Source organism: Triturus cristatus, chromosome 4_2, assembly GCF_964204655.1.
Source record: "Triturus cristatus chromosome 4_2, aTriCri1.1, whole genome shotgun sequence".
Classification (NCBI taxonomy): Eukaryota; Metazoa; Chordata; class Amphibia; order Caudata; family Salamandridae; genus Triturus; species Triturus cristatus.
Window position 1 is genome coordinate 864,033,429 of NC_140586.1, and position 24,508 is coordinate 864,057,936.

The window sequence follows — 24,508 nt, forward strand, 5'->3', positions numbered from 1 at the left end:
AGGAAGGCTGACGCTGCATGACTAAGCAGAATCAAGCTGTCTCCCTTGCCTGAGGCCAGTCCTGCTATACTGGTTCTCGTGCCCGTTGTCCTGACTGAAAGGCCAAAGACGGTAGCCATGCCCGTTTATGATCCATAAACACCTCTTATCCTACATTTCAATCCTTTGCACCTGGCTCTGCTCCTTTCCTTCTGGGCTTTTACAACGGGGAGGTTACGATTTTTATGATGGGGAGGATCGGGCGAAGAATGGAAAACTGTCGAGAGGGTCTGATCGAATACTGAAAACCTACGACTAATTATTGTTTAATGTCAAATTTACTGTTTGTTTGGGATACCGGGTTGGGCATGAGAAATATTCGTGTAATGTTGCCTAAAGACAATTTGCGTGTATTTAAGGAGTGACCCACTTAATGCAATTTGAACAGTCTCGTAGATTCTGCCTCTGTGTGGTTCCTATGATTTCTGTGTCCCTGCAGTAAATAAACCTTGGTCTTTGACGCCGCCATCGAGAAGCCCGTGTCTCTGTTTATTTGTGCACCGAGACAGGAGGAACTCAGGGGTCTTTGGGTGTTGTTTCCCTGACACCTCTGGACTCTTAAAAGTCCAGAACCTCAGTGATGTCAAGGACTATGAGGGATTGTACAATTTAATTTTAAAGGAGCACCTCCTCGAGAAAAGTTTTCCGGAGCTGCGTCAGCACCTGGTAGACAGCAAGCTAACCAATCCCAGGAAGCTTGCAGAGGAGGCGGATATCTGGGCGAGTACCCGGGTATCCTCAAAAGGGACTGGAGGGAATTTCCAAGGGGCTGGACAGGGCACCCCCCAGAAGAAAGAGGGGGGAGACAAAAAGAGGGAGTTCTCTAAAGGCCCCCAAAAGAGTTCACAAGGGAGGGGAGTAGGATTCCCCCCTAAGGTTGGCCCCCACAAACCCCCTTATCCTGACCGTGGTCAGCAGCCTAGGGTTGTCCGATGTTATGAGTGTGGTGAGGTTGGGCACTATAAGGGGGATGCCAAGTGTCCCAAGAGGCCACACCCTCCCATTGGAGGAAAGACCCCTGGGGTGGCGAGTGTAGTGCTTGGGGAGGAGTTGCCCCTAGATAAGGGAGGTGAGTGGGCAGGGCTAACCTTAGTGTCCTTAGGGGATTGTGAGATGGTTCCTAAGACCCAGATGCCCTCGAATACTACTAAGTACAGGCAATGGGTCACCATCAATGCCCAGAGGGTGGAGGCTCTGAGGGACACAGGAGCCAGCATGACTATGGTAAGGAGTCAGCTGGTGTCCCCGGAGCAGGTGGTCCCCAATGTAGTCCACCCGGTTGGGATGGCTGACAACCGAGAGGGTCACTATCCGGTGGCCCAGGTTCCCTTTGAGTGGGGAGGGGTGGCGGTTCCTCTACGAGTTGCGATCAGCCCTGCCATGCCGGTCGACTGCCTGTTGGGAAACGACCTTGAACACTCGGCATGGAAGGAGGTTGAGTTCAGGGCCCACATGGAAATGTTGGGGACCCCTGAGTGGACGTGTGCCCACACTCGGTCCGTGACTACCCGAAGAGGGGATTCACAGAGGTTGGAGCCTGGGACAAAGGCCCAACCAGCTGCCGGAAAGGGTAGACGGGGACGGGGGAAGCCTGCCCCGGCATCTGACCCTCCAAAGGTGGATGGGGCAACTGAGGTGGTCCCGGAGTCTACGGAGGGGGATGTAACGTCCCTGGAGGGCTTGCCTACCCCTGCAGACTGGCAGGTGGAGGGAGGACCTACTAGGGAAGAGTTTTGTCGGGCCCAGAAGGAGTGCCCTACCCTTGAGGGTTTACGGCGGCAGGCCGAAGCCCAGGCAGCGGGTAACGATTCAGGGAACTTCCACATATATTGGGAAGATGGACTCCTGTATAGCGAACCCAAGGCTCCGGTGCATGGTTCATCCCGGGCCTTGGTAGTTCCCCAGCGTTACCGAGCCTTCCTATTAGGACTGGCTCACGAAATACCCTTGGCAGGACACTTGGGACAAGACAAGACCTTTGCTCGACTTGTCCCTCATTTTTACTGGCCTCAGATGAGGATTACGTCCGATACTTTTTGTAGGATGTGTGTAACCTGCCAAGCTAGTGGGAAAACAGGGGTGAAGCTGAAGGCTCCCCTGGAACCACTGCCTGTCGTTGGTACCCCCTTTGAAAGGGTGGGCATCGACATTGTCGGGCCATTGGATCCACCAACGTCGGCCGGTCACAGGTTTATCCTGGTTCTGGTGGATCATGCCACACGGTACCCAGAGGCTATCCCTCTGAGGACCATTACTGCACCTGCGGTGGCACGGGCCCTTATGGGAATTTTTACCCGGATGGGATTCCCCAAGGAAGTGGTGTCGGACAGAGGTACCAACTTCATGTCGGCATACATGCGGGCTATGTGGAAGGAGTGTGGAGTCACTTACCGGTTCTCCACCCCTTATCACCCCCAGACCAATGGTCTGGTGGAAAGGTTTAACAAAACCTTAAAGGGCATGATCCGGAGTCTGCCCGAGAGCCTGCGGAGGAAATGGGACGTCCTCCTACCTTGTTTGCTGTTTTCGTACCGGGAGGTACCACAGAAGGGAGTGGGCTTCAGCCCCTTCGAGCTGTTGTACGGGCACCCCGTGCTTGGACCGCTCAGCCTGGTGAAGGATGGATGGGAAAAGACTCCCAGAAAACTTCCCCCGGATGTGGTGAGCTACATGCTGGCCTTTCGTAGCCAAATGGCTAGGTTGTGGAAGCAAGCTTCTGAAAACCTAGAAGCCAGCCAGACGGTCATGAAGGAATGGTATGACCGAAATGCTCACCCGGTGGAGCTGGAGCCTGGCCAGAAGGTGTGGGTGATGGAACCTGGAGAGCTTAGCGCCCTTCAGGATCGCTGGTCAGGTCCCTTTGAGGTGGTTGAGAAGAAGGGCAAGGTTACCTACGTGGTAGATCTTAAGACCCCCAGGCAGCCCCATCGGGTGCTCCATGTCAACCGCCTCAAGCCTCACCAAGAGAGACCCGAGGTCACGCTAATGATGGTGACTTATGGGTCAGAGGAAGAGGAAAGTGAACCTCTTCCGATCTGTTTGCGTCCCAAGAGAAGGATGGATCGGTGGAGGGAGTGATCCTTTCACCGTCACTAACTCCTGAACAACGGAAGGACTGTCGCCAGGTACTGGAGCAGTTTGCTTCCTTGTTCTCCCTTATCCCGGGAAGGACTCATCTGTGTACCCATGACGTGGACACAGGGGACAGCCCACCTGTGAAGTCCAAGTCCTACCGACTGTCGGATAAGGTGAAGGCTAGCATCCATGAGGAAGTTACCAAGATGCTAGAGCTAGGAGTGATTGAGCCTTCAAGTAGTCCCTGGTCCAGTCCGGTGGTACTGGTACCCAAAGCTGTCCCACCGGGCACTACCCCAGAACTCCGGTTCTGTGTGGATTACAGGGGACTGAATTCAGTGACTAAGACAGATGCTCATCCTATCCCGAGGGCGGATGAGCTCATTGACCGGTTGGGAGCTGCCCAATATCTCAGTACCTTTGACCTTACATCCGGGTACTGGCAGATTTCCCTGACGGATGGAGCCAAGGAAAGGTCAGCCTTCTCCACACCCGAGGGTCACTACCAGTTCTGTGTGATGCCCTTTGGGCTCAAGAACGCCCCTGCTACGTTCCAGCGATTGGTGAACCAGGTCCTCTCTGGAATGGAAGCCTTTTCAGTTGCGTACCTGGATGACATCGCTGTCTTCAGCCGCAGCTGGGAGGACCATTTGTGTCCCCTTCAGGCTGTTCTTCAGGCTTTGCAGCAGGCAGGTCTGACGATCAAAGCCAGTAAGTGCCAGATCGGGCAGGGGTCGGTAGTGTACCTCGGTCACTTGGTGGGTCGAGGCAAGGTGCAGCCCCTCCAGGCCAAGATCGAAACCATCATGGCCTGGGAACCCCCCAAGACTCAGACAGAGGTTCGGGGCTTCTTGGGCCTCACTGGTTACTACCGACGCTTTGTCAAGGGATACGGAACCATCGTGGCCCCCTTGACTGAGCTCACTTCCAAAAAGCACCCTCGACGGGTAATCTGGACCGAGGGATGTCAACAAGCCTTTGACACTTTGAAAAAGGCCATGTGTGCGGCACCTGTTCTCAGGGCCCCTGACTTCGCTAAGGAGTTCATCGTCCAGACAGATGCGTCGGAGCACGGTATCGGGGCAGTGCTGTCGCAACTCAATGACGAGGGTCTAGATCAACCGGTGGTTTTCCTGTCCAGGAGACTACTCCCCCGGGAACAGAGGTGGAGTGCAATTGAGAGGGAGGCTTTTGCGGTGGTGTGGGCTCTGAAGAAGCTGCGGCCATACCTGTTTGGCTCGCACTTCCTGGTTCAGACCGACCACCGGCCCAAGCTGTTGAGGTGGTCCATTTCCCTACAGGGAATGGACTTTAGGGTGGAACATCGCCCAGGAGTGGACCACGCCAATGCTGACGGTCTATCCAGGTATTTCCGCCTTAGTGAAGAGGACTCCCAAGGGGTTGGGTAGCTCTCCCCACTTTCAGCTGGGGGGGACACATGTTAGACCTGTCAGCCCTTTGGCAGTTTCCTCCTCATTTTTATTATTTTTGTCCCTTTCCCCCCTCCTCATTTTTTCTGTCTACCTAACTATTGGGTGCTGATGTAGAGGTTCTGGGTGTCTTTTCCACATCACCTGAGGGAAAGACGCACGGTGCTCCTCTGAGGAAAATAGATGAGGAAGGTGAGGGGCACAAAATGGTGGCTCCAACTGTCACCTCTGCACCTGGGCCATGACTGCCATGAGAGGTTCCGGAACCTTCTGGGCCCCTCTGGCAAGTCAGGCCCAAGGTGATAAATAGAGGTGGCAGGGGGGCAGCCATTTTAGGTTAGTGTGAGGCAGCAGGCTAGTCAGGAGTAAGGCACGTGAGTGGGGAGGTGGCTGCGCTGGACAAGGAATGGACAGATCTCAGGATTTGCCAGGGTATCTTCGTCAGTGACACCACCCTCAACCACCTGACCGGTCCCTGAACGCAGCCGGGACTTGGAGATCCCCGTACCAGAGAAGGTCTCAAGGTAGATTGAACCACTGATTCACTGGACCTGGGAGTGAGACAACGCCTGGGGCCACCTACTCCCCGAACCCATTGTACCTGGGATTACAGGACTGGCCGGGTGGGGCCAACCCCCTTTTGACAGATAGCAGAGGTGATCGTGCCCAAGCCCCGAGAGTCTATCCGGCCTCTGTCACTGTCCCCGTGTGGGATCTGGCACCCGTCAACCCCCCCTTTGTGCCTTTGGTGGGTGAAGATTGGAACGCAGCCACAGTAGGAGGACTGGGCTATATTGTCCAACCTTCCCGGAGCCTTCCTGGTAGAGCACAGTGCAGCGCCAGAAACCCCCCCCCACTGCCCCGTAAAATACTCGCATCAAGTCCCTACCTGAAGCGGACCCCTTCGCCACCCCGTGATGGTGGAGTGGCCGGTGGTCCTCTGAATGGACTTGTGGTGCCCCGTGGGCTGAAGAGGTGAGGGGCCGGGAGTCGGCGAGGCCGCGGGAGGTCTAACGAGAGTCGCGTCAGGAAGCAGGCTGGAGAGGTGAGGGGGCGAACCCGGCCTGGAGGCCGCCGTCCTCCGATCACGTGAAGAGGGGCCGAAGCGCCGCCCTTCGCTGGAGAAAGTGAGGAAGCCTGCACACTGCCTTGGCGCTCAAGGGGGAAGTACGAGAACCAGCCGGGGCCCCCACTTAAGTTCATCGTGACGGGCTGTCAAGGAGCCGTAACGAAGGGAGGGGGGAAGGCACTGTTCCAACAGTTGGCGGGGAAACCTGTGGAAGTTCGCGGTTCGGGGAAACCTGTGGAAGTTCCCGGTTCTCGCCGTCCATAGGGGAAATGATTCCACCCTAACGAACAGACCCGACTCTCCCGGTGTGAGGGGACCGCAGTTCCCGTTCTGGTAGAACACCTGGAGCAGAGGACAACAAGACTGAATCGTAAGCTGGGCCTGGTAAAGAGGGGAGGGGGAGAGCGAGTTCTGCGAGGCTCACAGCTGAATTCAGGGTGTGTCATAGAAATACCTGCTAACTTTATTTTCTTGGGAGCCGAGTCCCCTAGGGGACAAACACAGACCTCGAGGAGATTAGAGCCTAAGTAATATTGTGATGAAATGCACTGTTTGGAATGTTTATTAATCTCTAGTTGCCAGGACTGTTACTATGGCTACAATGAAAGGCATCAGAAGCTGTTATTTAAATAAGTTGTTGTGAAACCTCCTAGAGTGTCCAGGTGCTGTACAACGGCCCAGGGAAAGTAGTAGTGGGGTTAAGCTTCTGTTTTTGAAACCTCTGAATGAAAAGTTTATTGTGTACTGTAAGACCTCGTGTGCCTCGACATATAGGGGAATGTTAATTTGGAAATGTACTGAAATGTTAATAGGAAATTGATTATCTGAGCCTAACAAGGAAGAGAGGTGTTAAAGTCTTTTTAATAAAGCTTTACATTTAATCAGTGTAGAGTCCTTTTTGGGTGAGGCTGTGCCAGATTGCAAGCTGGGTAGGATGCAAGCATGAGAAGCCAGAGGGAGGTGTAGGCCTGTTGACCTGAGCCAAGCTACCCCTAGGACATAGGTCCAACACATTAATAATGCCAATTTCCACTCTGCACTTAATGAAGTGCCTCATTGCTTGGCATAATGATGGAAAGGTTTTTTCCATTTAGACTTCTAAATTTGTGGTTCTTCTGGGCTGTTTAGAAAACATTTGAGAGGCGTAACGTTCTGCAAAATGATATAAGTCACACAGCAAACAGAGGAGGTTTTAAAATACTCTTGACTGAGATACAGCAAGTGGAAGAGGTTTTAATATACTATTTATATTACATAGAAGCAAGCAGCTCCTGTGAATGTTTTCTGTTAACCAAAGAGGAATTAATACAAAAAGATTGCAGATATACCTTCAAAGTAGAACAAAACCACATAGCCCAGTCATGTCACCAGTTAACACGAGCTGTCTGAATGGTACCTTATTATTTGAATCCACCACAAACCTCTTCAGATGCAGTAGCAATAGTCTCTTCTTTGATGCAGACATCAGTACCAAACACATGAAAATGTCAACAGTCAAAATGGCTGACACAGTGTACTGCACTGACTTTTCCCAATCGATAGAGCTTGTTTCTCAAATTATATGGCAAGACCAGAGGCTTCGGATTATTCTTCTCTTTTTTTTTTTTATATCTTTTTATTGAACATAAACAAAGACATTCGGCAGAACAGCATACAGTTACTTGAAATAAAGTTACATGGCCAATACACTTGGGTATCACAGATAGTAAGGACCCTTTAGAACAAGTGAACGGGTGTCAGGGGGAGAAAGGCTCATAATCTGAGGGGATCACAGGGGGTGTACATATATCTCCCCGGAAGGTATTCCACTTACACCATACAGCGGACCATTTCTTAGGACACCCCTGTGCCACATAGACCATTTTCTCCCTGAACATCCACCAGTCTAAGTTGTTTTTCCAGGTGACTTGCGTTGGTGCTGTGCCCGCCACCCACATCTGCGCTATATCGCACTTCGCTACCATAACACCCAGGGTAGCCCAGAGCCTCTCCGCACCCGTCAGATCAGTGCGTTCCCAATCATTGAGGAGACACCGTTTGGCCTCCGGGCGTATGTCTTTGTGTAGTACTTCCCGCATAATCGTGTGCAGCCCCCGCCAGTACTCCTGGATCTGTTCACACTCCCAGAGTATGTGTAAAAACGTGCCTACCTGGCCACATCGTCTTCTACAATCTCCCCCTCTCCTCTTCCCATATGCACTAGCTGGGGCCCCATACTTCTCTTTCGTAACTGAGAAATTCACAGCAGCCAATCAAAACACTTAAAACTTTAAACTGCATGTCCTATGAGCCCCAACAGCCCAATGTCTCATCCAGTCATAGAGGTAATGCCTCCCTATATATATCAATATGACCATAGTGCTTCCTCTTCCTTTGCCCCTGCAGCGGCTGACCTCAGTGCATTTATTTCTTTATTGACTTTTGTGGGCTCGCTGGTTACTCTGATGCTGATTCTGTTTAATACTCATAAGTGTTGGTGACAGAGCGGACTCCGCTCTAAGGGGCTCATACTTTGGCGGACACCTTTACCAGATCAAAGCAAAGAGTCGAAGCGGTTTCTGTTTTTGTTCTCGCACATGCGCGCTACGCTGATACGGTTCCTCTGTGTCTCTGATCAGCTTCGCACACAGCACAGAGTGCTCGCAGTTGCTCCAGTCCGCAGAGAATGCCAAGCGGGATGATTTAACCTTTGATTCAGGGCAGTGCAGGTGGATCCCCTCACATTGATTTAACCTGGCTTGGGCAGTTTTTTGCCCTCTTTGATTCCTGTGAAGCTCTGATATACCGGCTTTGGCACTGATATTCCCCCCTGAACCGCTTCCTACTCCTTGCTAAACATTTCCTGACAAGCAGCATGGGGCCATATTCACAAGGAGACAACTCGGATTAAGTCCAACTTAATGCAACAAAAGTGGAGCTAGATTCAACAACCCATTCACAAGCAGGTGCAAACTGCAGACAACGCCAGTATTCCCGCGATAACTGCCACAAAAACTAACACCACGGCGGACACTACCAACTAACCCTAAAGAGATGCAGAGTAGGTATTCCCGTGCACCACTTTCACAACGAACTGACAGAACTGCGAAGCGAACCAAAAACAGGCGATAAGCCGCAGTAGCCGCAGGTATTTAACACCTGCCTCAAGCAGGTGTAAAGACGCACGTCTACCTGCAGTTGGCAACGGAGCCCCACACACAGCCATAGCAGAAGGACAAACGATGCCATGGAGCTACTCTATATGCAGCTCGGAGAACCAACAGGGCCACAACACCCACCACCACCATCCCCTGGACCACCACCACCCACAAGACCCGGACCCGTTCCCCCCCAGACCACTACAGAGGCAGCATAGAGTAAGACTGCTGACCTTCTGAAAACGTACCACTCTCACAGACCTAACGCCCGCGGAAGTCATTGCTCACTACAGGCTCAAAAGGTCAACCATCCTCCGCATCATGACCCACTAGCCCTGTGCGACTCAACTCACCCCCCCTTGTAGTTCTCACATTGCATGTCTGTGTGCCTGATGACTGTTGGTGTAGTTGCCATCACCAGCTACTCCCTGAGGGCTGGCTTACACTCACCCCACACACAGCCAGCACAAGCAGCACTGAATTGGTGGGCCTGCCATCACATCCTGCCGAACAAAGTATTGACTCTTTTCTCCCTGCACTGTCACAGGTGATCAAGTATATGCACTCTGCCCTTGGATGATGACACCCCTCCAGGACACCCGCCCAGACACAGTACAATGCGGCCCACATATGCACCAGGGGCATCGTTGAACACGCATTTAGCGTGTTGAAGGCACGTTTCAGGTGCCTGGATGGCACAGGTGGAAAGCTCCTGTACAACCCGGACATCGTGTGCAAGATGATCGTTGCATGTTGTGTGTTGCACAACATCTGTGTTCGCACCAGGGCCCCATGGATCCCAGTTCCAGAGGTACCAGACGATGATGGTGGTGATGGGGCAGGTGGCCCTCATCCCACTGCAGCGGGCAGCTGGAATGGCCCATAGGGACTCCATCATTGACACTTACTTCTCATGAGCACGACACATTGTGACCGTCTGTGGCAATCATGGGACAGTAATAGATGTCCAACTGCACTGCATGTGTGATTAAAACATATTTTCAGGTTACAGGTTGGAATTGTACATTGTCATGTTACTTATCCCTGAGGTTTCAGATGTGATTTGCCAGGTTGTGCACATTTGCCGGACCAGTTGTGTCCTGAGTTCAGTTGTGGAGGGGTTGCTGTTTGTACCGAGATGTTGTCAATGTCGAGGTGCACTTCTGATTTTGTGGGTATGCTGCACGGTGAGTGAATCACTCCTGAGGCTCTGATTTGTCTGCCACTGGTCTCTTTCATGCGGTGTGCATGTTGGTTCTGTTCTTCCACGGTACTTGGATGTTGTGGTGTGCATGTTGTCCTCTGCAGTTGGCCAGTTCTATTTTGTTCAGTGGCATTTTCCGTATGCTGTTTTGTGCTTTTTCCCGCATTGCGCGTGAGTATTGCTGCCCTCGCGCTGGCTGTCACTGTTTTCTGTTTTGCGATTTGGCACATCGCATCTTTTTTCGCTTTGGGATTTGTGTTTTTATCTCCGTCGAGGTGGTTGTATCGTGAGCATTGGCTGCGGTGTCGCACAACTATCGTGTGCTACCGCCGTGTTGTGAATTCCACGTTGTCACAGGGTTATATTTCTGAGATAGGGTGCGATGCTGAAAGTTGCGTTGCGCTACTATTGCGGTAGTTATCACACGTTCTTCTGAATATACCCCATGGTGTACTATGCTGAGGAGGTTGAAGAATATATGGAGTGTACAGTAGCGCTTTATGATTACCAGGTGGAAAAGAGGTTGATGGAAGCACTGGAGAACCATGTGCAGGATTCCATTAATAGGGCCCTGCTTAGGGCTTTAAGGACTTTTACACTACCATTAGGGAGACCGACCATCCGTAAATTTCACGGACCGTCTGTTATTTTAGTATGTCTGTAGGCCGTCCGTAATTTGGGGTCCACAAATTACGGATGCCTTACAGACATCATTGCAGGGGAGCTATGCTGCTCCCCTGCAAAAGGCCCCATGAGTTAAAAAGTTTCCACTCTGGGCCTCTCACAATTATCATTTAATCTGTAGACTGAGGCTGCCTGCAGCAGCCCCTCCCGGGCCTCGCAAAGACATTGGACTGGCCCATTGTCATTCTGAGAGTGCAGACGATTATCACAGATAGAATGACAATGGGCCCTATCATAGTGACAGCATGTGGTGTGCCTTCTCATGTACAAATCTTGATTGCAGTAAGGGCCTGATGTCGCTTTGCAAAGCTGCGCCCATACTGAAAAACTGAAGTGCACGATTGTCTCATCCATATATAAAGTTATTTTGACTTGTACTTATTTTGGTTGTCTGTTTACTTATATACTATTGTGCGACCCCCTCTGATATGTCTGTAAAACCTATGTTTTGTCCCAAATTTTTGTCCTGAATTTTGACCTTCTGTCCTGAATTTTTGTTCTGAATTTTGACCCTTTGCCCTGAATTTTTACACTGACCGTCCTGAATTTGCACACATGCCAGTTGGTCACCCTAACTACTATTGGTCCGTTATGGATGGCAAGAGACGGTGGGAACCCCCGGGGATTCCTTCTCCAGTGAGGTTAACACCAATAATGCAGGATTCTCCCAGAGAGCCTCAGGTGGTGGTTCTCCTACTTCTTCTGCAAATGTCCTCTCAGAGATTGCTACCTCAGTCCTTCAGGACCAGGAATATGGGAGCGCACCATCCCAAGATCTTTCGGGGATCTTGGTGGGTTCAACGCCCTACCTGAACAAATTTGTCTTCTATATCCACTTCGCCACCATCTGATTCAGATGCCCCCCAGGACAATCCATGACCAGTGTTAAAGCGCAAACTCAAGGCGCACCATGCCACTGCGGATGTAACGCCGGTAGGTCATAAAAACCTGCTATTTGACCCTAAAATATTGTTCATCTGCACACCACAGAATGGGCGCCCTGTATGAAAGCGTTGCATTATGTTCAAGACAGACTACACAAAGGCCTTCAGAGTGAGGTGCGCAACACTGAGGTCAGAACACCCTAGACCATCACTTCTTTGCAAAGTAGCGGAAATGCCAGAATTTGGTCCTAGCATGCTGACTTTCCTCAAGAAGTTTGCAAAGGACCCAGGGCATGGCGTGGGTGACAATATAAGCTAATAGACCTTTCTGGCCCACTCACTAACTTTCTAAAATTGGCCGTTCAGGCAAAAGAGGCAAATTTAAATTGGATTCGGTAGAGACCCTTAAATGGACCCAAAGGGCATTGTGTCTCTTTGACAGCACTAGCTGCGCTATATCAACTGAACGTCGTAAACGTTTCTGATGGGGATTGACCCAAAGCTGGCGGAGTTGGCCTCTATGGAGGTAGGCTCTATGGCAAATGGATTGCTATGTCGCTAGAAATGCACATGCACGGGCGTCCGCACATGCACATTTGTGAAAAGAAGTTGCCGTCAATGAGGAAGAGGGAGCCCCGGGACGCCGCACCGCAGGTAAGGCATTTTATTTTTAACATAGTTTAACTTATTTTAAAATGAGGGCGGGCGGGAGGCGGGCGGCGGGCAGCTCTGCTTCGCCCTGGCGTGTGCGTGGCGCTGCCTGCTACGCCTACTTCGTAAACCGTGAAGCAGGCAGCGCTACGTACACTACGTGGGCAGAGCGGAGCACTACGCCCGGGTTTAGTCCCCTCTGCTCTTCTTATTTCCAAGCAGAGAGCAATTTAATTGACAAAGAAATTCAGGGGCTTTGATCAAAAAGAGCGGTAGAGTGGACCATACCTCCTCCACAGGGCTTTGTCAGAACAATCTTCTTGATTCAGAGGAAGGACCATGGCTTTCGCCTGGTCCTGAACCTCAAACATTGAAACTCCTGGATATTGTATTGCCACTTCAAGATGGAGGACATACACTTGCTCTATGATCTCTTCCAAGAAGGAAGTTGGATGGTCCTCCTAGACCTCAAGGTTGCTTACTTGGGGGTCTCCATCTTTGCCCCCATTGGAGATTTTTAGGAGATTGGCGCCTTCACTGGTAAGAGTTCACCGCCATGCATTTTTATCTTTCGTGGGCCTTTATTGTGCTTCACCAAGATGCTTTGACCGATAGTCCAGTATCTCCTAGAGCAAGGTTTATTTTATATCTAGATGACATTCTCGGCATGGAGCAGAGCAGGGACACAGTACTTCTTCATCTCTCTTGGAAGGTCGAGCTCCTTCAAGAACTGGGGTTTGTCATCAATTCTGAGAAATCGGTCATGGTTCCTTCCCAGACACTAGAATTCCTGATTTTTTCAAGTAGATTCTATCAAGGCCCAACTCCAATTACTGTTGAAGAAACAGATGTCTATCAAGAAAGAGTTGAGGAGACCACTTGCCTTATCAACAATATCGTTGAGGATCTTGGCTTGTGTTGTCGGTTTCTTGGCATCGTCCATCCAAGCGATATTTCCCAGACCCCTTCATTATCGGGGCCTTCAAAGATTGAAGATCTTACATCTTGGAAGGGGCTATCCTATTCAGAGTGAATAGTGTTGTTGAAGGAAGCTAGGACGGAGATGTCCTGGTGGGTGAATCACATGGATGCCTGGAACGGCAAATCTGTCTTTGTATTTGTTCCGTAAGTAATCATAGAATCCAATTACATCTGATGGGGCTGGAGGGCCCGGTGGGGCCTGGTGGGAATGGAGGCAGGAGGTCCGTGGACGAGCTTAATCTCCACATCAATTGCCTTGAGCTGTTGGTGGGGTCCTTTGCAGTTCGCACTCTATACCTGCGCAAGATAAGTTATTGCATACTTCTTAGAATGCACAATGTGTTTGTGGTACGATAAATCAACCATCTGGATGGGACAAACTCCTGTCTTTTGGATTCTCTCCCTGCCAGATCTTCTCTCCGACTCAATGGGTATTCTGAATCCGTTGGTGTCTCAGGGGTGCTTGACCCTCATGGCAGGTGACTTTCAGGCGACACTGGCAAGTGCCAGGAGCTTAATAGGATTTTATGTTCTTTTTGTCACAGTCTTGGGCTCGCTGTACACACAAACGATATGTGGCAGCTTGGCGCCAAAGGGTATGTTGGTGTAGTCAACGGAGTGTGGATTCACTGGGGCAGGTGTCCATGATTGTGAATTTCTTATCTGAACTGGCTAGTCAAGGCCTCGCCTATGGGACAGTGAACAACTACTGTTCTGCTATTTCTGCTGGACATCCTCATTTGGATGAAAAACCTGCAGGTGAACATCTATTAGTATGAAACTTACTTAGGGGTATTCGGTGGTCCATCCCCAACAACCAAAATGTTCTATGTCATGGGATGTTGTCGTTGTTTTGCGTTTTCTCAGAGCATGGCTGGCTAACGAGGATCTCTGTCATAACCAGTTGTCTCATTTCATGTCAACATATTTTGGATGTGAGGGCCCTGGACCAAGCATTGTGGGTATATATACTCCCTCTGGGGTGACTTTAATGATTTCAAGATGTACAAAAACTTCATTGAGATGTATCAGTTATCCTGCTTTTCCTCATAATCAAAAGTTATGTGTGGTTAAATGCCTCATATCATATGAGGAGTGTTAGACCTGGCACCTTGGCGTGAGTCTCCCGTCCACTTTTTGTCGCTGTGCCTCATGTGTTTTGCTGGTGTTAGCTGCTCAGAGCACTGTGCCACTGCCAACTAGTGCCACAGTGCAAGTGCTCCCTATTTAAAATGTATATGTTGGTTGGATTCCATGATTGGCTTATTTGATTTACTGTCAGACCCCAGTAAAGTGCACCAGGAGTGCCCAGGGCTTGTAAATACAAATGCTGCTGGTGGTCTTGCAGCACTGGTTATGCCACCCACAGAAGCGGCATAGTAAAATGTGTCTAAGGTCTGCCATTACAGAACCTGCGTGCAGTCTGGTACTGTCATGCTGTCATGCTGACTGGGCAAGTGCACCCACTTCCCAGTCCCTAAACCTTCCCTTAACTTCATGTTAGTCACCCCTATGGTAGGCCCAAGGGCAGGGTGCATTGTAAGCATAAGGTAGGACAAGCCCTGATGTGTGTGGCATGTCCTAATAGTGAATTACAGCCATTTTCGTTTTTCACTATTGTAAGGCTACCTGTTCTCCATAGGCCAGAATGGGATGTTAGAATTGTTACATCCTATGATCCTAACAGACCCAGGGAACATGGTAGAAAATCGAGTTTAGTATGCCCGAACTCAGAATAATAAAATACATCTTTTAGTAAAGTTTATTTTAATATTCTGTGTTTACAAATACCACTTTTAGAAAGTTGGGATTTGCTTGCCTAACCATTTCAGCCCGCCTCTGCTATGATGTGTATCTGCCTGTCTGGTTTGTGTGAGTGACAGGGCTGGGGAAACCCAGAGGGGCAGGGCTAGGTAGCCTGGTGGTGAATAGAGAGATTGACATCCAGATGGGTGGGAGGAGTGCACCTGGACTCTGAATAGGGCTGTGCTCTGCCACCACAATGCTGGCTCCACCTCCTGTGGAGCGGCTGATGTCTCTGCCCTGCACCCTGAATAGAAAGGCAGAGTCATGTCAACGAAGTGCTCAAGAACTGGTTTGGACTGGACAAAGGCCCCTCTACCCCAGAGGAACAAAGGAATTAGGGGTATAAGTATTGGGACCCTGCTCCCAAGAAATTAGATCCTGCTTGACAAGAAGAACCTCTGCCTGAGGAGAAGGAACTGGGAAAACTGTAAGGAGGAGTACTGTCCCTGACCTGGGGTTATTGGCCTGCAGTGGTTGCCTTGCTGTTGGAATGAGAGGAGAAAGACTACAAAGACTTTATTTCAACTTGTGCTTAAAAGATCTTCAAGGGCTTGTGCTGAGCTTGCCCCCTGAACGAAGTCCCAGGACCAGTGGACTTCACCCCCCAGCTCCCCAGAGTTCTTTGGAAGTGCCTGCTGCTGTAGTTGGGCCTTCTGAGGGACTGCGTGTCGCAAGGAGCTGGGAGCGTGACTCAAGAAGGAGAAGGGTGTCGCCGCTGCAGCATCGCATCGAGCGGAAGCGTCTGGCATCATTCCGGAAGTGTCTCGCAACGCCGAAGAAGCATGTCGCCATCACAGCCATCGTAGTTGTCGCATTGCACCGCATCAAGAAAAGGGCCCCGCATCCACGGAGAAGCCTGCCGCCGTCGGAGCTGCTGTCGTCGCATCGCGTAAAGGGGTGACACCGCTGCAGCATCGCATCGAACGGAAGCGTCTCGCAAACGTCAGAGAAGAGTGCCGCTGCCAAGGCCGCTGTCGTCGCATCGCGTAAAGGGGTGACGCCGCTGTAGCTGACGCATCGAGTCGAGTCTTCTCGCAACATCGGAGAAGCGTAACGCATCTGGAAGATCTTCACGTCTTTATTTCTTTGCACCAAAAACGTCATCGCATCAGCATCGTTGCAACACTTTCGTTGCCCTGAGTGTCGCATCTAAGGTACATTGACTTAAAGTGTCGCATTTAAGAACTTAAGAGAACTAAGCAAACTTCTACCATCTAAAGTAACCGTATTGTGTATTTTTGTCGTTTAATGGTCTTGTGGTAACTCTATATAAAGAATCCTTATTTTTAATATAAAAACCTGTGTGGTGTCCATTTGTAGTGTTGTCACTTGGTTACTGTATGTGTTCACAAATGCTTAACCTATAACGCTCTGAGATAAGCCTTGTCTGCTCGCGCCAAGCTACCTAGAGGGTGAGCAGGGGTTATTTTAGGAGTGTAACCCCTTACCCTGACTAGAGGAAATGTTCCCTGCTTGTCACAAGTACCTACCTGTGCCACCCAGAGAACCCGGATTCTAACAAGGAGTATACCCGCAAATTCTGGGGAGATTCTGAGGGACAATTGCTCATTTCTCCACAGAAACTTTTCCACCGGGTCTCTTCAGCAGCCTTAGCCAGATTGGTTAAATTGTTGTTGGCTGAGGCTGGTATTGATGTATCCATTCTTGGAGCTAATTCTGTGAGAAGGGCCATGGCCTCTAGTCTAAAGCCTTTTGTACTGGTTCTCGTTTGGAGGACATTATGGCTGCAGCAGACTTGTCTTCTGATTCCACTTTTAAAGTATTTTTTCATAAACCTATTGTGGATGTTGCATCAATGATGGTGGCTCAACTTTAAACTAGCATAATCCAAATTTACAATTCTATTAAGGGCACGGAGGCAAGCATTAAGCTATCTTTAAATGGGGTCTGTTAATTCTACATGATAATTCTACATGTTATTTTGTTTTCTGTGATGCATTGCTTATTGCTGTTGCTTTGATCTCATTTTCCAACCAGTGATTGATTGAAATAACTTTATGAGATTACCTTTTACTTTCTGAATTTTCGTTTCAGGAACAGATGTTAAATCAGCTTGAAGCTGGCTATCGTGTTGCTGGTGGTTTATTAGCTGTATCACTGCGAAAGAAATTCATCTTCGTCTGTAAGAGTCGGGTGATTGGACATGTTGGTTCGATTGAAGTTTTGTGCTGGACTCAGGTTTTGAGGCCTTATGTTAATGTTTGCAAAGAAAGAGAAAGGAATACAGTCATATTGTTTTATATATATATATATAGGGAGGCATGACCAAAATGATGGGATGAGTTGGGACATTGACCTGTTGGGGCTCATGGAATATGCAATTTAAAGTTTGAAGTGTTTTGATTGGCTGCTGTAAATTTCTCAGTAAAGAAAGAGAAAAATAATCCTAGCCTCTGTGTCCTTAATAGAATTGTAAAAATAAAGATTGCTGCCATCTGAGTTATTCCATTTTCTGTGGGCGATGGGGCTTGTGTCCCAAATTCTTCCCAATGTAAAATTAAATATGACTGCCATCCACGTTATTCCATTTCCTCTGGGCGACGATAGAGAGTGTTGCTGGAGCACTATCCCAAACACTCAAAATGGTGCTCAAAACCACACAATGGGTTCTGTTTCATTGGGCAATACTGCTTGTTTTGCTCTCATTGCCTTTGGAACACCCTCCACTGGAAACCCTCATCTATTTTATTTATTGTTTATTTACGTGTTTACATATAGGGCATACTTTACTCAAAGGTGTCAGAGCGCTTAACAATAGCACCAGTTACATTACATAAGGACTTCAGAGCACATGAAAGACATGTAATATACGGGCCAGATAAACTCTAAACTTAAAAAGAATGGTAGTAAGTACATATGTAAATTACAGTTACATATATTAAAGTTGCAAATTCACTCAAGATGACATATTAAGAAAAGTTGAAGCGATTAAGGTTGGACAAATGTATATTACATATTTAAAGTGCATGCTCTTCTTGCCATTGCTGGAGTTCTAGTGGTGCTCGTTCAGGCAGGCCTTTAGGGTGCTGTTACTCTCATGGGCGGTGTTCTTGGGCCTGGAGGGATCCCCAAACTGGTACTGGCCGTAGGGGCAGAAGGCCGGGTGGTGGTGGGTGAAGGCGGCGTGCCAGGTCCCGGGACCTTTCTTGAGCTTGTACTGGGCTCAGCTATGTGAAGAGGGGTGGCTCGGCGCCTTAGCGCATGAAGGCTCTATAGCCACTATAGGGAAGTTCGTATATGGAGGAAAGTTAGTCATTGGTTTTCAGGACTATGGTGTTGTGGGAGAGAGACTCTGGTAGTGGCAGCCCGCCAGTCTGCGGTGCGCCGCTTGACATCGTTGATGCAGAGAGACTTGAGAGAACAGGCAGGGCGGGCAGCCAATAGTATCAGTGGCAAGAGGCAGGAGAGACAACCCTGATAAACAAGCCCTACCGTAGATGAGCCGCAGGGTCACCATGGGGAACAATGTTGGCTTCTTCAGTCAACATGCATCAGTCTCCAAGGTGGAGGAGGGCAGCGTCAGGCTCATCTTTTAATCCTCCACCCCTCCCGCTTTTACACTTACTCGCCACCTTGCTGATCCGGGAGCTCTGAACGGGGTCAGATGTCCTCCATGCTTGTTGCTCCAGTCGCCTCAACGCTCCTGGGACCTTGAAAACTGTTTATGGTGCCAGGGGCCAGCTCAGCACCATGGGAGGCTTGTTGCTGAGGAGTGCTGTGGTGGGAACATCATGGCCAACTCATTATCCCCCGCTACGGCAAGTCGTGGGCAGGCAAGGAAAATGGCTGCTATGTCCTCCTCCAGTGGTGGGCCAGCAGTCACAGGGCCCACCAATAGAGGGTTACGCCCTCCTACCTCTGATTAAGCCAATGAGTTCATTCATTCAGAGGCCGCTTGGTTGATTAATGTGCCGAACTGCATGGCATGCACGGGCTCCATCTTGGGTCCAGGGACAGTGTCTAGAAAGTGCTAGAAGTTAAAAGCCTGATTCACTGACCAGCGCACCGTATATAATTATTACCGGCCTGTCCTGTGCCTCAAGCAGCAGCTCTCATGGCTCCTCCTTCTAGATGGGTACAGCCAGTGCTTCAAATTGAGAAATAGAAGTGCAGGTACTCGGTACCAGAGTACCTGCTTGTTTCTGGGAAGTGCCAGAACTCTCCAATTAAAAGTATTAAAATTCTCTTGAGAAGTGCCGGTACTCTCCCTCTCAAAATAAAAAAGTGCTGGTACTCAGTACCGGCCCATCTAAAGCACTGGGTACAGCCCTTCTGCCACATACAACTGAGCGCATTGAAACGGAGACCTTAGATCGTCGAGGATCAGTCGTCGCCAGTGTGATGATCAAAGGTAATGCTGCTGACTGTATTTATTCTCCGTCTCACCTAACGACACCAGGGGGCATATTTACAAGCCCCTGTAGTGACCACAACGCCAGTTTTAGTGGCGTTGTGATGGCGATAGGAGCTTTGCCTTATTTACAAGGCAGCGTTAAGCCACATAGGGGTATATTGCTGCTAAGCAAAGTTAGAGTTGCCACCGTGCATCCCCGTAAACTATCTCCATGGTACCGACGTATTTACAATACGTCGGTACATGGCGATTGGATCTGCTCACAGCGGCGAATGTTGCTGCAAACACTAATGTCATGGCCATAAAAAGCTTGCCGCTAATGCGAAAAAAGTGAATGACAGCCAGTTAGCGGACAAAAAACTCACGTTAGTCAGCATCATGTCACTTTTTTCATGCCTCGCGGGGAAAGATAAACCGCAAAAAGCCAGCGAAACACAAAAAAAACACCAAAAACCTGGAAGCAAAATGGAGCAGGCTGGCCCAGTTCAGCAGGAGATAACAACCCCCTAATCCCCCTAATATCCAGGATGGCCAGCCAGTCACAGGGGAAGAGGAAAACAAGATTTAGTCTGGAGGAAAATGAGATCCAAATTGCGGAGGTGATGGAGAACCAACACCAGCTCTTTGTCAGCTCCAGGGTGTTATTGGGGACCAAAAATGCCATTTGGCAGTCCATTGTGACCAAGATGAATGCAGTAGCAGAAGTCAAGAGGACAGTGGCCGACTGTAAGAAGTGCTGGTATGATGCCAAGCGCAAGACTAAGCAGAAACTGGCCAACTATTGGCAGGCAGCACTGCAGACCGGAGGTGGGAGTCCAGCACCGCAGGAGCAGCTCGATGCCTTGGAGGAATCAATCAATCAATCAATCAAAGGCATTTATAACGCGCACTACTCACCCGGAGGGTCTCAAGGCGCTTGGGGGGGGGGGGGGGGGTCCGCTACTGCTCGAACAGCCAGGTCTTGAGCTTCTTCCTGAAGGAGAGGTGGTCTTGGGTCAGGCGTAGGCCGGGAGGGTGGGAGTTCCAGGTCTTGGCGGCCAGGTGGGAGAAGGACCTTCCTCCTGTTGTCGCTCTTCGGATGTGGGGGACGGCGGCGAGGGCGTGACTGGTCGATCGGAGATGGCGTTTGGGAGCGTAGAAGTTGAGGCGGCTGTTGAGGTAACTCGGGCCTTGGTTGTGTAGGGCTTTGTGTGCATGGGTGAGGAGCCGGAAGGTAATTCTCTTGTTGACCGGGAGCCAGTGCAGGTCTCTCAGGTGTCTGGAGATGTGGCTGTGTCTGGGGATCTCGAGGATGAGTCTCGCTGAGGCGTTCTGGATCCGCTGGAGTCTCTTCTGGAGCTTGGCGGTGGTTCCGGCGTAGAGGGTGTTGCTGTAGTCCAGACGGCTGGTGACGAGGGCCGGGGTGACCGTCTTCCTGGTCTCGGTGGGGATCCACCGGAAGATCTTACGTAGCATGCGCAGGATGTTGAAACAAGACGAGGAGACGGCGTTGACTTGTCTGGTCATGGAGAGGGAGGAGTCCAGGATGAAGCCCAGGTTGCGTGTGTGGTCTGTCGGTTTGGGTGCGGTGCCCAGGGCGGGGGGCCACCAGGAGTCGTCCCAGGCGGAGGGCGAGGAGCCCAGGATGAGGACTTCCGTCTTGTCTGAGTTCAGTTTCAAGCGGCTGGTCGTCATCCATTCGGCTACGTCTTTCATCCCTTGGTGTAGGTTGGCTCTGGCGGTGGCGGGGTCGTTGGTGAGGGAGAGGATCAGCTGTGTGTCGTCGGCGTAGGAGATGATGTTGAGGTTGTGTTGGCATGCGATGGCCGCAAGGGGGCTCATGTAAACATTGAAGAGGGTGGGGTTGAGCGAGGAGCCTTGGGGAACGCCGCAGATGACTTCTGTTGCTGCAGATCTGAACGGGGGTAGGCGAACTCTCTGTGTCCTTCCAACGAGGAAGGAGATGATCCAATCCAGTGCCTTCTCCTGGATTCCGACGTTGTTGAGGCGCTGCACTAGGGTGCGGTGGCAGACAGTGTCGAATGCCGCGGAGAGGTCTAGGAGGATGAGGGCCGCTGTTTCTCCGTTGTCCAGCAGGGCTCGGATGTCATCGGTGGCAGCGATGAGGGCGGTTTCGGTGCTGTGGTTGGCCCGGAAGCCAGACTGTGAGGGGTCGAGGGATCCGTTCGTCTCGAGGAAGGCGGCCAGCTGCTTGTTGACTGTCTTCTCGATGACTTTGGCTGGAAACGGGAGGTGCGAGATGGGGCGGTAGTTCTTGAGTTCGGTGGGGTCCGCTGTTGGTTTCTTTAGTAGAGCGCTGAGATCGGCGTGCTTCCAGCTCTCCGGGAAGGTGGCGGTGTCAAAGGAGGTGTTGATGATGTCCCGCAGGTGGGGTGCGATGACAGCGTCGGCCTTGTTGAAGACGTGGTGAGGGCAGGGGTCGGTTGGGGATCCGGAGTGGATGGAGTTCATCGTGCGGATGGTGTCTTCGGTGTTGATCGGTGTCCAGGCGCTGAGGGTGGTGGTGGGGGGGCGTTGGTGCGGTCGTGGGGGGCGTTGTTTGTGTGCTGAAGCTGTTGTGTATGTCAGCGATCTGTTGTGGAAGTACGAGGCGAGGGAGTTGCAGAGGTCTTGCGATGGGGTAATGTCGTTGTTTCCGGCGTTGGGGTTGGAGAGCTCTTTCACGATGTTGAAGAGTTCCTTGCTGTTGTGTGCGTTGTTGTCCAGGCGGTCCTTGAATGCTGTTTTCTTGGTGGCGTGGATCAGTTGATGGTGCTTTCGGGTGGCGAGCTTGAGGGTAGTCATGTTGTCCGGTGTTGGGTCTCTTCTCCAGGCTTTCTCGAGGGCTCGGCAGTTCTTCTTGGAGCATTTGAGTTCGTCGGTGAACCAAGGGGCCTTCTTGCTGCCGGGTCTGCTGGGCGGGGTCCTCAGAGGGGCGAGTTTGTCCGCGCAGTTGCTGATCCACTTCGTGAGGTTGTCGGCGGCCTGGCTGGGGTTCGCTGAGCTGACGGGAGGGTGCTGGCTCAGGGATGCGGCGAGTTGGTCGGCTGTGATCTTGTTCCAGCTTCTTCGTGCAACCTGTGGCTGGTGGTGGTGGATCGTGGTCCTTCTGAAGCTGAAGTGGATGCAGCTGTGGTCCGTCCAGTGGAGTCCAGTGGCGTGGCTGAAGACGATGTCCTTGCTGGATGAAAAGACGGCGTCGAGTGTGTGTCCGGCGAGGTGGGTGGGGGTGGTCACCAGCTGCTTGAGTCCGAGGTTGGTGAGGTTGTCAAGCAGGGTAGTGGTGTTTCGGTCGTTGTCGTTCTCCAGGTGGAAGTTGAGGTCCCCGAGGAGGATGTAGTCAGCGGAGGGGAGGGCGTGCGGGCTGATGAAGTCGGCGATGTCTTCGCTGAATGGTGTGCGGGGTCCCGGGGGTCGGTAGATCAGGGTGCCTCTGAGGGTGGTCTTGGGGTCTCTGTGGATCTGGAAGTGCAGGTGTTCCGCGGTTGTCAGGGTGTCGTCGGTGTTGGTCGTGATGCGGATGGTGTTCCTGTGGATGATGGCGATGCCTCCTCCGGTCTGGTTGCCGCGGTCCCTCCGGGTGATCTTGTAGCCCTCTGGGATGGCTATGGCGATGTCGGGCGCTGAGGAGGCGTTCATCCATGTTTCCATGAGGAAGGCGACGTCAGGAGCTGTGGTGTCGAGGAGGTTCCAGAGTTGGACGGCGTGTCTGTGGACGGAGCGGGTGTTGAGCAGGATGCACTTCAGGTGGTTGCTGCTGGTGTTCGGCTTGGTGAGTGTTGGTGCAGTGCAGGTCCGGATGCAGGTGAACTTGCAGGAGTGGCAGCTGAAGGGTCCGTGGGTGTGTCTCGGGGTGGCTCGGTAGCATCCTGGGATTCGGCCGGTGTTGAGTGCGTTGAGGGTGGCGGCGTCGTAAGTCCGGCGGGTGGGCTGGGGTCTGCGGGGGCCAGGGGTCCTGGCGCGGGGCGCGGACGGGCGTAGACGGGCTTACCTTTAGCGCACCTTCGGCGCTCAATCGGTGCTCCCGCTGCGCGCGGCCGCTGCGCGGTCGCTCAGGGGGCGTCATAAGAAGGGAGCCGGGAGGGAGGGTCCGCTGGGAGGCGGGGAGCACGGGGGCCAATCGGCAGGCGGGGGGGCGGGGTCGCGGCAGGGAAGGGCGGGAAAACCTATGCGGGCTTGGTGGGCGGCCCTGCGGCGGCTGGGGCGCCGGGGATCTGAGGTCGGGCGGCCCTGCGGCGGCTGGGGCACCGGGGATCCGAGGTCGGGCAGGCAGCAGGTAAGGAGGCAGGCAGAGCAGGCGGGCAGCGTGGGGGCGACCAGGCCGTGGAGGGCGCAGTGGTCGCTCCTGAGCCGAGGTCTGGGTCCCCTTAAGAAGGGAGCCGGGAGGGAGGGTCCGCTGGGAGGCGGGGAGCGCGGGGGCCTGTGGTAAATATTTTATTACCGGGACTGAATTTAATATGGAATCTAAATAAAACAGCTCAGTGAAATAAGAGGCAGAATCCGTGGTATAAGAGGTTTCTGAATGGGCTTTATTCAAAATGGCCGACTCGAGTCGCGGCCTTCATGTTCCGTCACCACGGGGGTTCAGGAAGTGAAGTACAATATTTTATTGACAGTCAATCGTTTTTATAGAATGTACATTACAATGAAACAAATGCAGAAGGCGTAACAATTGATAAGAAAAGTGACAATTTACATGCGTAACCAAAAATGGGCGTAATGAGGAGTAAAAAGAAACATAATTGGTTATGAGGTCATATGATGTCATATATAGGTGGATCTATAAGATAATACTTGGCATAGATGCGCGCGCAGCTGCATGACGTGTTATTGACGTACAGCTAGGGGGTGACGGGGACTTGACATTTAGCTCTACATGTGGAGACAAGAAGTCTGGAGGGGTCACGTCAACCTAATCCCAAATCATATCTAACATCCTATGTTTAAAGAACTATGTTATCCACAAAGGAAGGACTCTCGGACAGAATCTATTCTATACTGACTGTGTGTGCGTGTACAGGCGTCTAAGTGTCTATATGAGATGCAAGAGGCAGAAACTTTCCATGGTAACAGGGCTATGAATTACTTGCATGAGGACAGAGAGGCCGGGCCCTTTGCTCGGTAGCTGAAGGAAATGTTTACCTAAACTACTAGACAGGAATGCATCGGCTGAGGAGCGAAGTAGATAATTCGA